Below are 14,939 nucleotides of genomic sequence, written 5' to 3' on the forward strand. Positions count from 1 at the left end.
TGTGTCTTTTATTGACATGGTAGCAGGTTAATAATAACCACGATAGTAATTATATGGTTTAATAACAGATATTAGTAACTCTTCTTGTTGTTGTTCTTGGTGGTGGTGTTTTTCCAAGACAGGGTTTCTGTAGCCTTGGCTGTCTGGGACTCACTTTGTACATCAAGGTGGATTCGAACTCACATCCATCTGTCTGCCTTTGCCTCCCAAGTGCTGGGATTACAGGCATGCACCACCGTGCCTGGCTTAGTAACCCATCTTTTCACAACAGCAAAACCTTCCCCTGGTTCATGTGCAGATGTTGACAGTGTCCCGTGAAAATGTTCACCATACCTTTGTCTCCTCCGATGCATTTTATACTTGAAGACTTGCTGCCGTACAAACCCTGGTATCTCTGGTCATGGCCCTTAAATATTTAAGTTTTCCCTTCTCTGTTCTTCCTTTTTGTTGTGTATGGTTTTTGTTTCTCATCATGCCACTCTTGGAGACCTAAAACTCCCTCTGTAGAGCAGGCTGGCTTCACAGAGAGATCCCTATGCCTCTGCCTTTTTTTTTCCCCCTCTGCCTTTCAACTGCTGGGATTAAAGGTCTGCACCACCATGACCATCTTACTTTCCACCTTTTCAGAGACTCCCTCAGTACACATGCTATCCCTGGGTTGTCCTCTTTTGTATTTGTAATTATTTAAAAATTATTTATTTATTATTATGTATACAGTGCTCTGCCTGCATGTACACCTACAGGCCAGAAGAGGGCATCAGATCACATTATGGATGGTTGTCAGCCACCTTGTGGTGCCTGGGAATTGAACTCAGGACCTCCAGAAGAGCAGTCAGTGCTCCTAACCGCTGAGCCATCTCTCCAGCCCACCTTGATCTTCTTTTGAGTAGATGCTCCCAATAAGCACATGGATGTGAAAACTCTAGCTAGCATGTTCTAAGATTTACCCTGCTAGGCATGTTGGGTCATGCTTCTAACACTCAGGACTCTGAGACAGGGTTAGCTGTAAGTATGAGGACAGACTAGGCTACGCAGTAAGTTCCATACCAGTCAGTCAGGGAAACGGAGTGAGAACCGTCTCCATAAATGCTGCAGGGGCAGAAGAGATGGTAAGCGTGCTCACTGCTCCATCAGAGGCCTGGATCCCAGCACCCACCACAGGCAGGTCACAAACCCAGCCTTGGCACTGTCTTTACCAAACAATATGCAGAAATAAGGGTGATGTTGCGCCTGCCGTCTTAACACTACACGCACCTTTCTTAAGGAGCTTCTTCACTTTCACATGGTTCCCTTGTTTGGCATACTCATGAAGCTGAGCTTCCAAGGAGTCATCCGTTAAGGTTCCAAGCTGCACTGGACAAGGCATTGGAAAATGAACAGCCCGAGACATTCTGTTTAAAAAGAGAACAAACAACACATTGTTCTAATACTACTTCACAAATGCAAGGAAGATCTTTCTCTTTCCTCTCTCCTGAAGAAAGATCCCCTCAAAACCACAACCCTAAAACAAACCCAAGGCTTTCGGAAATCTGCCATCCATGGACTTCTCTGAAAGCAGGCAACCCCCACCACACACCCAGGAACTCTAAGGTTGTAAAAGCAGGTGACTGGATTTAATTCCTTCCCTGCTGTTTCAAAACAAAGTTTATCCGGAGAAGTGGTTTCTAAGTCTGGTGAAGCCATCCCCTCTCCCATCCTACTCTCAACTACAAGAAATGCTCTCAGACTCTTCCCTGAACGAGCTCCTGGGGTTTTTGTTTGTTTGTTTCTTTGTGTTTGTTTTGTTTTCCGAGACAGGCTTTCTCTGTGTAGCCCTGGCTGTTGTGGACTTACTTTGAAGACCAGGCTGGCTTGAACTCACAGAGATCCACCTGCCTCTGCCTCCCAAGTGCTGGGATTAAAGTCGTGTGCCACCATACCCGGGAAATTTTTTTTCTTATACTTCTACGGTTGTTTGAATAAAAGTGCTCTCCCATAGGCTCATGTATTTGACTGCATAATCACTTGAGAATGGAACTGTTTTAAAAGATTAGAACGTGTATCCTTGTTGGAGGAAGTTTATGTGTCACTGGGTGTGGGCATTGAGATTTCAAAAGTTCATGCCAGCAACCTAGAAGGCAGAGGCAGGCAGATCTCTGAGTTTGAGGCCAGCCTGATCTACAAAGAGAGTTCCAGGACAGCCAGAGCTATTACACAGAGAAACCCTGTCTCAAAAACCAAACAAGCAAAAAGACTCAGAAAGTAAACAACTTAAAAATCTCAGGAAATTCACCAAATATATAAAGCGAATGTCTTTTCACTGTATAGAGAACTAATGAAACACAGAGTAATGACACCACCGGAGTCTAACAGCGAACCAACGAGTTAAAGTCGCCGGGAGTCTAACTCCTTCCCGAGGTTACATAAGCAGCAAGGGCTAATACAGAGGAGACTCTCCCGCCTGTCCAGCTGCATTCAAGTTGTAGAGAGAGCGCCAGGGTTCCTGCTTTTATGAGGATCATACATAAAGGGGTGGACTTTTCTGATGCAGCTGTCTGAGTCATCTATGCTCCTCACTGGTCCATCAGGTTAGACTTTGGTGGTGTCGTTGCTCTAGCCTTTCATCAGTTCTCTATATAGTGTGATTAGACATCTGCTCACGACGCCCAGGAACAGTATCACACAACAGCTGGGGATGGTGGTGTGTGCCTATAATCCTAGCACTTGGGAAATGGAGGCAGAAGAATCAGAAATTCAGCACATTTGAGGCCAATCTGGGCTACATGTGGTCATCTCATCTCATCCATCCATCCATCCATCCATCCACCCATCCATCTATCTATCTATAAAATGAGAAAAAAATAATTAGAAGAAAAAAATAATTAGAAGAATATAAATTCTGAAAGGTTAAAATAGAAAAGGAACTGTTACGTTGCTGTGTAAATAATATAAACAGTGTGTTATGTTCATGGCTTATTCTCAAATTCTTGTCCTGGCTTTGTCAACTCCCTGTATAACTGATAAGAACAGGATAGAAAGTGGCCAGGTAGTTTTAGAGCAGAGAACCCCTAAAGCTGAGTTTTTCCTTGGCTAAAAGCACTGGCTTCATGGCCAGTTCTGTCCTTGCCTAATTCCAGAAACGTTTAAGCCAAAATGTCTTAAGTAAACACACCACAAGGGAGGTCTGCTTTCTCTTTATCTCTCTCTCTCTCCCTAAGTGAGTACCCTTCTTGGAACTTGTACATGAAGACAGGCCAGAAACAGAGAGACACCTGGACATTTCACAGCCAAGCCAACTCCACTGAGCCATGCCTCTCCCATTCCTCACCCTAGTTTCTGCCCTGAGTCCTTTAAAAAGCCCTTATGTTCCAAGGTCGGCGCTGTCCTATTTGGAGACCCTGCTTCACAGGAGCTCTGCATACTTTCCCTCAAGATCTTCCTATGAGTCTACAGCAATTTTCCCCCTAAATCCGTTCTTCTATCGTCCATGAATATCATTCTTGAAATTCACAACGTAAGAGCCTACGTGCCACTGACTGTGTTTTGTGTGGCTAAGAGCTTAGGGCACCCTAACCCCAGAGATAAAGGCCCACCTGGGAAAGAGGGAAAGTCTCTGTCAAACTACAAGACACCCCATTTCTCCATATTAAAGTCTCAGAGAAAGGATTCAACACTGATGAAAATACTCAACATCTTCATCTGTTAAGGAGGATAACAATAAGCAGAAGTTGCTGAGAGGTTTAAATGAGCTAAACACTTGGAACTGTGTCTGGCACCCAGTCAGGTCTCTGCAGCTATTGAGTGCATGAGAACATGTGGAGGTTTGAGTAAGAAGGTCCCCATAGGGGACACGTTTGCATGCAGTCCCTTGGTGGCGAAATGAAGTCTCATTTTTTGAAAACCAGATCTCCAAAACAGAGGTGTTTGGGTCAAGAGGCACCACTTATGAATAGATTAAGGGCTTCACCTCCCCCGCCCCGAAAGAAGTTTTTTACCAAGAGAGTGGCATGTGCAGTTAGAAGTAACGGTCAGAACCCCACTTCTCTCTGTCCCCCTTTTCTCCTCTTCCCTGTCTGCCTTCTTTCATGGAGTAAGGCAGCAGCAAGAAAGCCTCCAACTAGATGCAGCTGCTCTAGACGCTTAGCTCCCAGAACTCTGAGAAATAAACTTCTACTGGGTATGGCAATTTACACATGTAATAATCCCAGCACTTGGGAAGATGAGGTAGGAACAGCATTAAGAATGTTGATGCCGGGGCTGGAGAGTTGGCTCAGTGGTTAAGAGCACCGTCTGCTCTTCCAGAGGACCTGGGTTCGACTCCTAGCATCCACATGGCAGCTCACAGTTGTCTGTAGCTCCAAGATCTGGCAGCCTCACACCAATGCACATAAATCTTTAAAAAAAAAAAAAAAAAAAAAAAAAAAAAAAAGTCTCCTTTATTAAAAAATAAAAAATAAAAAGAATGTTGAGGCCAGGGCCAGGCATGGTGGCACACGCCTTTAATCCCCGTACTTGAGGGGCAAAGACAAGCTGTGACGTCGAGGTCAGCCTGGTCTACAGAGTCTAGGATAGTCACGGCAACATAGAGAAACCCTGTCTTGAAACAAAACAGAACAAAACAAAACAACCCAAAAAACAAAAACAAAAAAACCCAAGAATGTTGATGCCAGGCTGGAGAGATTCCTCAGTGGTTAAGAGCACTGACTGCTCTTTCAGAAGACCCAGGTTCAATTCCCAGCACCCACATGGCAGCTCAGAGATGTCTGTAACTCCAGTTCCAGAGGATGTGGCACCCTCACACGGACATGTATACAGGCAAAACATAAATGCATAAATAAATAAAGAAATGCGGGTGCCAGCCTGGGCTACATATACAAACTTAGGCAAACCTGGGTTATATGACACCCTGTCTCAAAAGCAAACCGGTGGGGTGTTGCACTCCTGTGTTTCTATCACTTGGGAGGCAGAGGTAGGAGCAGGAGCTCAAGGTCGCAAGCTTGGAGGCAGCAGGGTCACCAACTAAACAACATGTTCAATACCAGCCTGAGCTACAAGAAACTCTACAGCTCCTCCCTAGCCCCCACAGCAGAGTGTTGCAGTTTATGCTGCAATTCTTCTTTGTTTGCTTTTGTTCTGGTTTTTGAGACAGTTTCTCTGTGTAGCTTTGACTGTCCTTGGACTCACTCTGTAGAGCAGGCTGGAACTAGTAGAGATCCACCTGTCCCAAAAACTGGAGCACTATACCAACCCAAAGCTTTTACAACAAGATGCCACTTCTTTTCCCACTTCCCTACACATCTTATATAAGCAGAAACAAGAAGACTGGCCTACTTTCATTATAAATGCAAAGGGTAAACTTGGTGTGTTCGTCGGGGGAGAGCAGTTCGAGGATGCTCTTTGCAGACCAGAGCACTGGCATTAAAGGCATGGGCCGCCGCTGCCCGGATACAGACTGCTTCACACAGCGAACGCCGCTGGGATGTTGCAAACTATTCTTAGAACACAAAGAGACCAGGGGAGAGCGCGAACGCAGTCCCCCACTACCACAAATTATGCAGTCGAGTTTCCCGCATTTGGGGAAATCGCAGGGGTCAGCACATCCGGAGTGCAATGGATAAGCCTCGCCCTGGGAAAACCACCTTCGTGATCATGGTATCTCCCCTGCCAGGTAAGTATGAACTCCGGGGGCCTCAGCACTACCTCACCTGGATCAGCGACGCACTTTACATTTACGGTCACTTATATTACAAGTCCCTTTTTACTTCCTCTAGGTGGGACTACACAGTTATTTTATTTACCTAATTGAGGATACAAACTTTCATATACTTGCTGAAAATACCCCCATACCAAAAAAAAAAAAAAAAAAAAAAAAAAACAAAACAAAACAAAAGAGTAGAATAGGGACTCGGTTTCATATTTGCATAGTCCCTCCCCTATTAGTGACGTCTCGAGTTCTTTTTCCTTTGCTTTTCTCTTCCCGATGCGTTAACTCTTAAATCACTCATTTTTCGCTACTATCACAGCCCTGAAGAGGTTTTACTTTTTTTTTTTTTTTTTTTTTCCTTTCATTTGATATTAACAAAGGATTTGGCTCTGATTTGTTATGACCTGTCCAGGGACCACTCTGAATAAGGTAACAAAGATAGGTTGTTTCAGGCCAATCGCTACCGCATTTAAATATCGGCGTTTCTGTTCCCAAAACTGAAAAGAAATTTGTCAAGCACAAAATTCTGTGAGGACTGAGTACTTGTAAAATGCTGCCTGGATTTATTTATTTGTTTATTTACTTTTTGGTTTTTGAGACAAGGTTTCTCTGTGTAGCCTTGGCTGTCCTGGACTCCCTTTGTAGACCAGGCTGGCCTTGAACTCACAGCGATCTGCCTGCCTCTGCCTCCTGAGTTCTGGGATTTAAGGCATGTGCCACCACCCCCAGCTGCTGCCCCGCTGCAAAAATCGACTCTTGTTCTTACAAGTAGGAAACAGTGTAATGTGCTAAGTAATGTGCAACTGGTTTTGCTACCCTTGGCAGAAAGTCTGAGATTGGTTCCCAGTACCCACGACGGACTGCTCACAAAAGTTTATCTTTATAAAAGTACATGGGGCAGTTTGTGATCCTGAAGTGCCCTTGGAGACCAAAAGAATATGATTTCCCCAAGGTGCAACCAGAGCTAGTTAGCAAAGGTTTACAAACAAACAAACAAACAAACAACAACAAAAACCAACCTGGCCTATTAAATGCTCTCAAGTCAAACTGAAAAGGAATAAATAATACTCCTAAAACTTCAGAAGGCCTTGTCAACAGTAACCTGGTTTTCTTTTTCTTTCTTTTTAAGATTTAATTATTTAGCATGTATGTAGTGCTCTGCCTGCATGTACACCTGCAGACCAGAAGAGGGCATCGCATCACATTACAGATGGTTGTGAGCCATCATGTAGTTGTTGGGAATTGAACTCAGGCCCTCTGGAGGCACAGTCATTGCCTTTAACCTCTGAGTCATCTATCTCTCCCGGCCAAGTAACCTGTTTTTCAACATTGAAAATGTCAAGGGAAAAACACAAATATAGCCACCGCCCTCAGTTTAATCCTCACAACTTTCAGATAAGAACTAGAATTGTCCTCTCTTGATGGATAAAGTATTAGCTACGCAGTGATGAAATGACTAAGGTAATGCAACCTGTCCTGACTTCATTTTATGTCTGTCTGGTCATTTCTTAGCCTTCACCTCCACCTTGGCAGCTTCCTGGACTGGATGCCACCGAGCCTTGCAAAGAAAGCGGATCTTACCAACCATGCAAGTCCCTCACTAATACAACCCCCTCCCCTGAGCACTGACGTGGTCCTGGTGTGTCTTTGAAAACTCTGTATCCCAGCTGGGCACAGTAGCACACGCCTGTCGTCCCAACACTCATGGAGGCAGGGGCAGGTGGACCTCTGAGTTCAAGGACACTAAGACGACACACAGAGAAACCTTGTCTCAGGGAGAAAAGAAAAATGCCGTATCCCTGAGCATGGGCACCAAGAGGCTTTTCAGAGGCAGGAGTTTTCTCTTGGACTCATTTTTTTTCCAGACAGGGTTTCTCTGTGTAGCCTCGACTGTCCTGGACTGGACTTGTGTGCCAGGCTGGCCTTGAACTCACAGAGATTCACCAGCCTCTGCCTCCCGAGTGCTGGGATCACAAGCACGCTATGCCTGGCTGGACTAAAAGTTTCTCGTGGACTTAATCTGTGCGGCTGTAAATAACTACACCTCATATAGACCATTTCAAGTGAGACCCTGCCACAAGAATGTGACAATACTTTTTCGTTTTGTTTTGAGACAGGGTTTCTCTGTGTAGACCTGGCTGTCCTGGAACTCGCTCTGTAGACCAGGCTGGCCTCAGACTCAGGCCCACCTGCCTCTCTCTGTCTTCTGAGTGCTGGGATTAAAAGCGTGTCCCACCATTCAGCAGCACTTTTTTTTTTTTTTTTTAAGTATTTGAACAGTGAGGTCAATACATGTGTTACACACTAGAAATGGCCATGCTGTCTGAGGATCTGCAAAAGGGAAACTAGATCTGGGTAAAATAAGATGCAACTGGTCTATATGGAAAAGAACAGGTGGTAATATGAATGCATCAGGGTCACTCGCTGAACCCTAAATTTGTGGAAATATTACTGTATGTTATACACACTTAAGTCTGTTACTATACAGTTATACTCACTGTGCTGAGAGATGACCCCACTCAAGCAGGTCTAGAACTTGCTATGTGGATGAGGGTGACTAGGAATGCATGAGCCTTCTGCTTCTACCGTCCTAATGGCTGAACTACAGCTGTATAGTCCTTACACACAGCTTCATTATAATACAGTACAAGTTAGAGAGCGTGGGGCTGAAGAGATGGCTGAGTGGCTAAGAGCACCTGTTGGTCTTGTAGAAGACCAGGGTTCAATTCCCGGTGTTGGAACCAAGCAAAAGAAATTTATTCTAAGTACCACCATTTCATTCTCAGACTCCATTTAATCACAGGGAGAAATGAGGTTCAAGGTCCAAGGTCCCAGGTCCCAGGGCAGCTGGGGACTTCCCAACAGCCGAACAGCTTCTGTTGTAAGGAAACACTTGTCTGAGACCAGGCATCTCAGGGACAACTTATAATGACACAGTTGTCAGAGTCCAGACATCTCAAGGAAAACTTGGTCTTGCTAGCAAGGTCAAGCTAAGTTCTTGTTTCAGGCCCAGAAACCTACTCCGATCCTGACTGATGGAAACTCCCTTGTGTCAACCCCTTATGTCAAGTATGACTGGACAATGCTGCAGCCCACCCCGATCCTCCTCTCTTTATGGTTTTATCCTTTAAACATGCTGGTCAACTTCCCTTCAAGGTCCCAGTCCAGCTCCTGTGTCTGTTTTGAGGCCTGATTTTTGCCATCTCTATTGACCTGATGCCCTTGGTGCACTGTCCAGGAATCCAGTCCCTCAACTCAGGTCCTCACTTGTAATCATCCACGTTCAGGAGACTTCACTTTGAAGTCCAGACCCTCTGGAGGAAGGGCTGCTTTCTTACTGGCACCTGCCTGTGACCCAACAAAGAAGGAACTGAATGCAGTGTTGCTCCTAGGGTCAGAACAGATTGGGAGACGTCCTGATTCCTCTCTGGTTCCCACTGGGGGAACACCTAGTTCTGGTTCTGGGTCCTGGTGGTGGGACATCTGAGTCCCTTTGGTGGAACATCTGGGGTCCCACTGATAGGACATCTGGTTCTCTTCCCTGTCCTTAGCACACCAGTCTGTCCGGGTCTGTCAGTCTGTCTGAAGTTTTGTTTAGTTGCTTGATTGTTGCTCTGTTTCCTATTTGGAGGAAAAGGCCAAACTTCATCTGCTGGCCGTTCACCCTGTGACTTAGTTTTAACTCATTTCTGGGATTTTTCAGAAAAAAAGCAGCTGAACCGGAACAGCAAAAACTGATAAACTGGCAGTGCTCTTGGAGCCCTGCTCCTGGAGGGGAAGAGCTCAGCACTGCTGAAGAACCCCACCCCAGCCCCACCCCTGCCTGGATCAAGCTGATAGCAAGCAGGGGGCTGTCTGATCTGTATAAGCTGCTCTTAAAAGGGCACTAGCTGCTTCTCAGCTTCTCTAGTAAGGAAGCTGATGGCTAGCCCCGCTACAAATCCTCTGTGGGCAGGAGAGCTGGATTCAGCAGGTAGCAAGGTGTTTCTCCCTTGAAATTACAGCCGGAGTAAATAAAGCAAGTTATGTCTGCCATATATATATTTTTAAAATAAATGTATGCGGTCACTCCATGTTTGTTTCTGACTCGTCTTAAATGTATGAATTTACTATGTTCTGTATATCTTAGTTATAGATTGGCTTATAAGTTATTGGATATGATTAAAAATATTTAATATCTATAACAAACTTAAAACTCAGAACTCAGGGTTGGAGGCATGCTGGGCAGCAACAAATGGCACGAGCCAACCAAAGAAACAAGTCTCCAAAGACATGTTTTGTTTGTTTGTTTGGCTTTTGAGACAGGGTTTCTCTGTGTAGCCCTGGCTGTACTGGACTTGCTTTGTAGACCAGGCTGGCCTAGAACTCACAGTCATCCACCTGCCATGCCCTCCTAAGTGCTGGGATTACAGGCATGTGCCACTGAGGCCAGTAATTGGGATACAATTTTATATAATTACTGTTCTGTCTTTTCAAAAAGGTTTATTAGTCAGGGTGTGGTGGTGCACACTTGTGACCTCAGCACTCTGGGAGTCAGAGGTAGACAGATCTCTGAGTTCAAGGCTAGCCTGGTCTACAAAGAGAATTGAGGACAGCCTGGGTTCTGTGTAACAGAGAAACCCTGTCTCCAAATATAAATAAATAAATAAATAAAATGCCGGGCGTGGTGGTGCACGCCTTTAATCCCAGCACCTGGGAGGCAGAGGCCGGCGGATTGCTGTGAGTTCGAGGCCAGCATGGTCTACAAAGCCAGTCCAGGACAGCCAAGGCTACACAGAGAAACCCTGTCTCAAAAAATCAAAACTGAATGAATAAATAAATGTAAAACTATGCTTGATTCATGAGTTATTAAAGCTGCACCTGTGTGCACTCATATACAAGAACTTTTCTTGCTGGCAGCCAAACTTTATAACATCAAAGTAATCCACTTACTGATTTTAGAGACACCGAATTGTTTACACTGTTATAACTTGGTTTTGTCTTCTAAAAGTTATGCTTATGCTCTGTGTCTTCACTCATAAAAAGGGTACTGTGATATTGCAAACACATAATTGAGAGATTTTAAACTTCTTTTAAGAAAAATCTTGAGTTTTATAGAAAAGTTAAGAACTGGATTTTTTTTTTTAAAAAGCTTTAAAAAATGAGCTGGAGAGATGGCTCAGAGGTTAAGAGCTCTGGCTGTTCTTCTAAAGGTCCTCAGTTCAATCTCCAGCAACCACATGGTGGCTCACAACCATCTATACTGAGATCTGCTGCCTTCTTCTGGCATGCAGGCACACATGCAGGCAGAATACGGTATAAATAAATAAATCTTTTAAAAAAATGTTTAAACTTAGCCCAGTGGGAAATCTTGGGATTTTTTTCACCAACTACTGGGAATTTTTGTTGTTGCTTTGTTTTTTCGAGACAGGTTTCTCTGTGAAGCCTTGGCTGTCCTGGACTCGTTTTGTAGACCAGGCTGGCCTTGAACTCACAGCGATCCGCCCGCGTCTGCCTCCCGAGTTCTAGGATTAAAGGCGTGCGCCACCACGCCTGGCACTACTGGGAAATTTTAATTCTATCCCTAGTCTGTATTTGTCTCAGCAGATTTTTCACTAGGCTGACAGACTCCATCCAGGGATCATCTGTGGACTGCAAAATGCTGAGCTCTGGACTTCCTGAAAGCTGCTGTGAACCAGTCAAGACAATGTGATTGCACCCTGTCTTTCAGCTCGATTGGCTAATCAGATGCTTCTGGTAAGTGCCCCACTGCCCAGCCTTTGATTAGCCTTTGAGCCTTCCCGCCCCGGCCCCACAACAACTCCCTAATGTCAGCTGGAAGCAATTACAGAAGAATACTTCATCCATAGTCTCACCTAACAAAGCTGAAATGCTAAGTCAAAAAGCTCCCTGGCATAAGGGACAAATGGCTATCTATAATGCCAATTGACATACCAAAAATGAGCCCAGACTTAACTAAAATAGTTCTACAATATGATAGGACACATAACCTGCTCTGTGCTAAACAGAAAGATAATGTATAATATATGGCTCTTAAGAAATTATTATTTTTATACTAACCAATCAGTGGTTTTTAGGGACCTCTCCAGAATGAAGGAGAATCTCTTGCAGAGGGAACGGGACAAGATCAATGATTACACTGGTTTGAGTCTTTTCAACTTGTCTCCATGGCAACCCATCCTGGTTATGCTTTATGTCCCTTGCATGATATACTTCCTTTCACAGTTTTCCAAGACCACACTAATGCTATCAAAATTAGGACCTTGAGGGCACAATACAATCCCTTATACAATGGACAGAGGGTACAGAGACTAGGGAGAATGTTCCAACACCCAGAACCCAGGTTGTAGCTCACACACAGTATCGGATACTCTCTTCTGACTTCCTCAGGTGTCAGTCATACAATGTGGTGTGCCTACATACATGCAAGCAAAACGCACACCCTGGGCGTGGTGTCCACACCTTTAGTCCCAGCACTCAGGAGGAAGCAGGCAAATCTCTTGGGAGTTCTAGGACAGCCTACTCTAGGAAGTGAGGACAGCCAGGGCTGTTACAGAGAAACCCTGTCTTGACCACACCCACAAAGAAACAAAAGTGACCCCTCCCTCCTCTTCCTCCTACCCAGGAAAGAGGCAGCCTAGCCTCAGGAGGATCTCTTTGAGTTCTAGACCAGCCTGGTCTACAAAGTGAATCCAGGACAGCGAAGGCTACACAGAGAAACCCTATCTTGAACAAACTAAAGCAAAACCAAAAACCTCCTCTATTTACGTTTTTTCATTGCTTGTTTGAACACAGTAACTTGCTCATGCTAGGCAACTGTTCTACAATTAACTGCCCGTCCTCTTTCCTTAAATCTTGTCTCTGCGGTACAACAAAATAACAAAAGCCACTGCAAGGCCCTTCTTTGTATGTGGATTATGACATTTAGAAACGACTTGTTTGAACAATTTACTAAAATTGGTACTACATACTTAATTTTAGGAGGGCCTAGAACTCACAAGGAACTGTCTCTGCCTCCCAAGTGCTGGGATTAAAGACATACGCGGCCCATTTCATTCCTTGGAAACAATACATGTGGAGACACCCTAAATATAATTTAAATGCAGTGCAATTGAGATACTAAAAGATGCGGGGCACTGGGTTGTACTTAGCTCACACCTAAAGAAAAAACCCTTCTTTTGGAACACCAGAAGATCAGGGGAGAGCGCGAACGCAGTCCCCCACTACCACAAATTATGCAGTCGAGTTTCCCGCATTTGGGGAAATCGCAGGGGTCAGCACATCCGGAGTGCAATGGATAAGCCTCGCCCTAGGAAAACCACCTTCGTGATCATGGTATCTCCCCTGCCAGGTAAGTATGAGTTGCGCGGAGCATGGGGCCTGAACAGCACGCGCCACCTCCCATTTCTTACAGACGGTGCAAACTTAACCCTTCACGGAAACGCCGTGCGTCTTTATACACTGTGACTTCCCACACTCACAAACACTGAGCAGCACTGGTGGCCCTCGAAGTTTCGAAAAATCACAACTATTTCGAAGCAGCAGCTTTTCCCAGTTTGCTCCTCAATTCGCGATCTACATAGCACCGCCTCCAGAATGACTCACTTCCGGCACGCGGAAGTCCGCCTCTCTGTCAGCCGAGAGTACTAAAGAACCTCTTACTAGGTGGTAGTTTGCTGTGTCTTTTCTTTTGCAGCCTCCTAGAACACTGCATTTCCCCCCTCCCCGTCCCCCCCCCCCATAAACACAGCAAGCGGATGCATGGCTTTTAGTGTGAATCAACATTAAGCGAATGATATTAGCCGACAGGGATCGTTCTTTTTCATGGAACAATCAACTTCGCCATCTTTGCTGCCTCCCTATGAGGTAGTTACTCTCACCCCCATCTTTACAGACGTGAAGATGAGTACAGAGAGGCTTTCCTTCAAAGCACATTAGTTGTGAACTGTCTTACTTTGCCTGAGAAATCATAAACATGCTCAGGTTGATGGCTCATGACCAGTAAGGGTGCTTGCTTCCACGCCTGAGAAAATGGGGTTTCACTCCAGGGACCTACAGTGTAGAGAGAACAGACTTTTACAGGTTTGATTTACTTGTGTGTTTTAAAGACTTGCTCTGTAGTCCTAGGATGGCCTCAAACTTACAACAATCCTACTGCTTCAGACCTGAGAGTTGAGATTATAAGGCATGCATGAGTTCCAGGCACATCCTGAAGATTGAGAAGACACTGTGTGCTATTTCTGAAAGAACAAAAGTTCTGGAACGAATGGCAGGATAACTAGAATTCCAGTGTGAGGAGAACGTGCTTTTACACTACTGTGTTCATTCATCCCTTGATCTGTTGTATAATTAAAATAAATGTTGAAAAAAGAAAAAGTGCGATAGGATCTGGCCATGTGAAGATGCTCACTGTAGGCAAAGGAAAATGTCTTACCTACACATTGCACACCACGCACGCTGGTCTTAGAGGTGTGAGGCAGGGTATCTGTTTCCAGATAACTGGCTCAGGAAAGAGTAGGGAATGGCAGAAGAGGACTCTGAATGCCAGGCTACAAGCTCAGACCCATGGGGAAGGTTTTCCTGGACGGGAATGAAAGGACTCTGCTTACTGGACTAAACACAGCTTAGATGGCGAAGTGAAATAAAAGCCTGTCAGGACCAGCCAGAGAAAGGGAGAGACCTACAGCATAGGAGCGCAGGCTCCTGGATTTAGAAGCATGGCATAAAGGTTGGTTTACTGTTCTGCTATTATCAGTCTTTTTCTTTCCTCAGTATGTAGCTCAGGCTCTGCCTCAGCTTCCCAGGAAACAATGGAGCTGCCTGGATGAGGTTTCGACCAGAGTCCCCTGGGAAGGGCACTCTCCAACCCGCTGAGCTGCCTGCAGGCTGTGCAGTGCGCTCCAGGTTCCCAGCTTTGTGAGCTGTCACCATGCGGGCTCGGGCCTCGGTGATGCGGCTGTCTTTTGAGTCTTTTCTGCTCCTGGATCTAACCCCGCACCCATATTCCTGTAAATAACCCCAATAAAGCTCGTTGGCTTACCAAGTTGGACTTTGGTAATGTCTGTTCTTTGGTCTGTCTAAGGTTCCATATCTGGAGTGAGCAGACAAGTGTGTTCCGTCTCCCAGGTGAAGTTTTGTTACACAAACAACTGAACATCCCAATTTAATAAAATACCTATGGGCAGTAGCATGCGTAAGCAAGTGGTGTGGACTATGGAAGAAAGGGCCATGAGTCTGGGAGCAAGCCATTAAGCAG

The 14,939-nt window shown here is 45.2% G+C and overlaps 1 protein-coding gene and 2 non-coding genes across 3 annotated transcripts in view; 1 reads left to right on the plus strand and 2 right to left on the minus strand.

The window, feature by feature from the left end:
• Window positions 1–14,939, plus strand: part of Tex14 (testis expressed 14, intercellular bridge forming factor) — a 175,080-nt gene that overhangs the window by 19,683 nt on the left and 140,458 nt on the right. The gene's annotated exons all lie outside the window — the stretch shown is intronic.
• LOC127200874 (U1 spliceosomal RNA) lies at window positions 5,492–5,655 on the minus strand. The gene has a single exon (XR_007832097.1). It is a non-coding gene; the product is annotated as a U1 spliceosomal RNA (small nuclear RNA).
• On the minus strand, window positions 12,879–13,042 carry LOC127200886 (U1 spliceosomal RNA). The gene has a single exon (XR_007832106.1). It is a non-coding gene; the product is annotated as a U1 spliceosomal RNA (small nuclear RNA).

Source organism: Acomys russatus, chromosome 16 (genome assembly GCF_903995435.1).
Source record: "Acomys russatus chromosome 16, mAcoRus1.1, whole genome shotgun sequence".
NCBI classification, from domain to species: domain Eukaryota; kingdom Metazoa; phylum Chordata; class Mammalia; order Rodentia; family Muridae; genus Acomys; species Acomys russatus.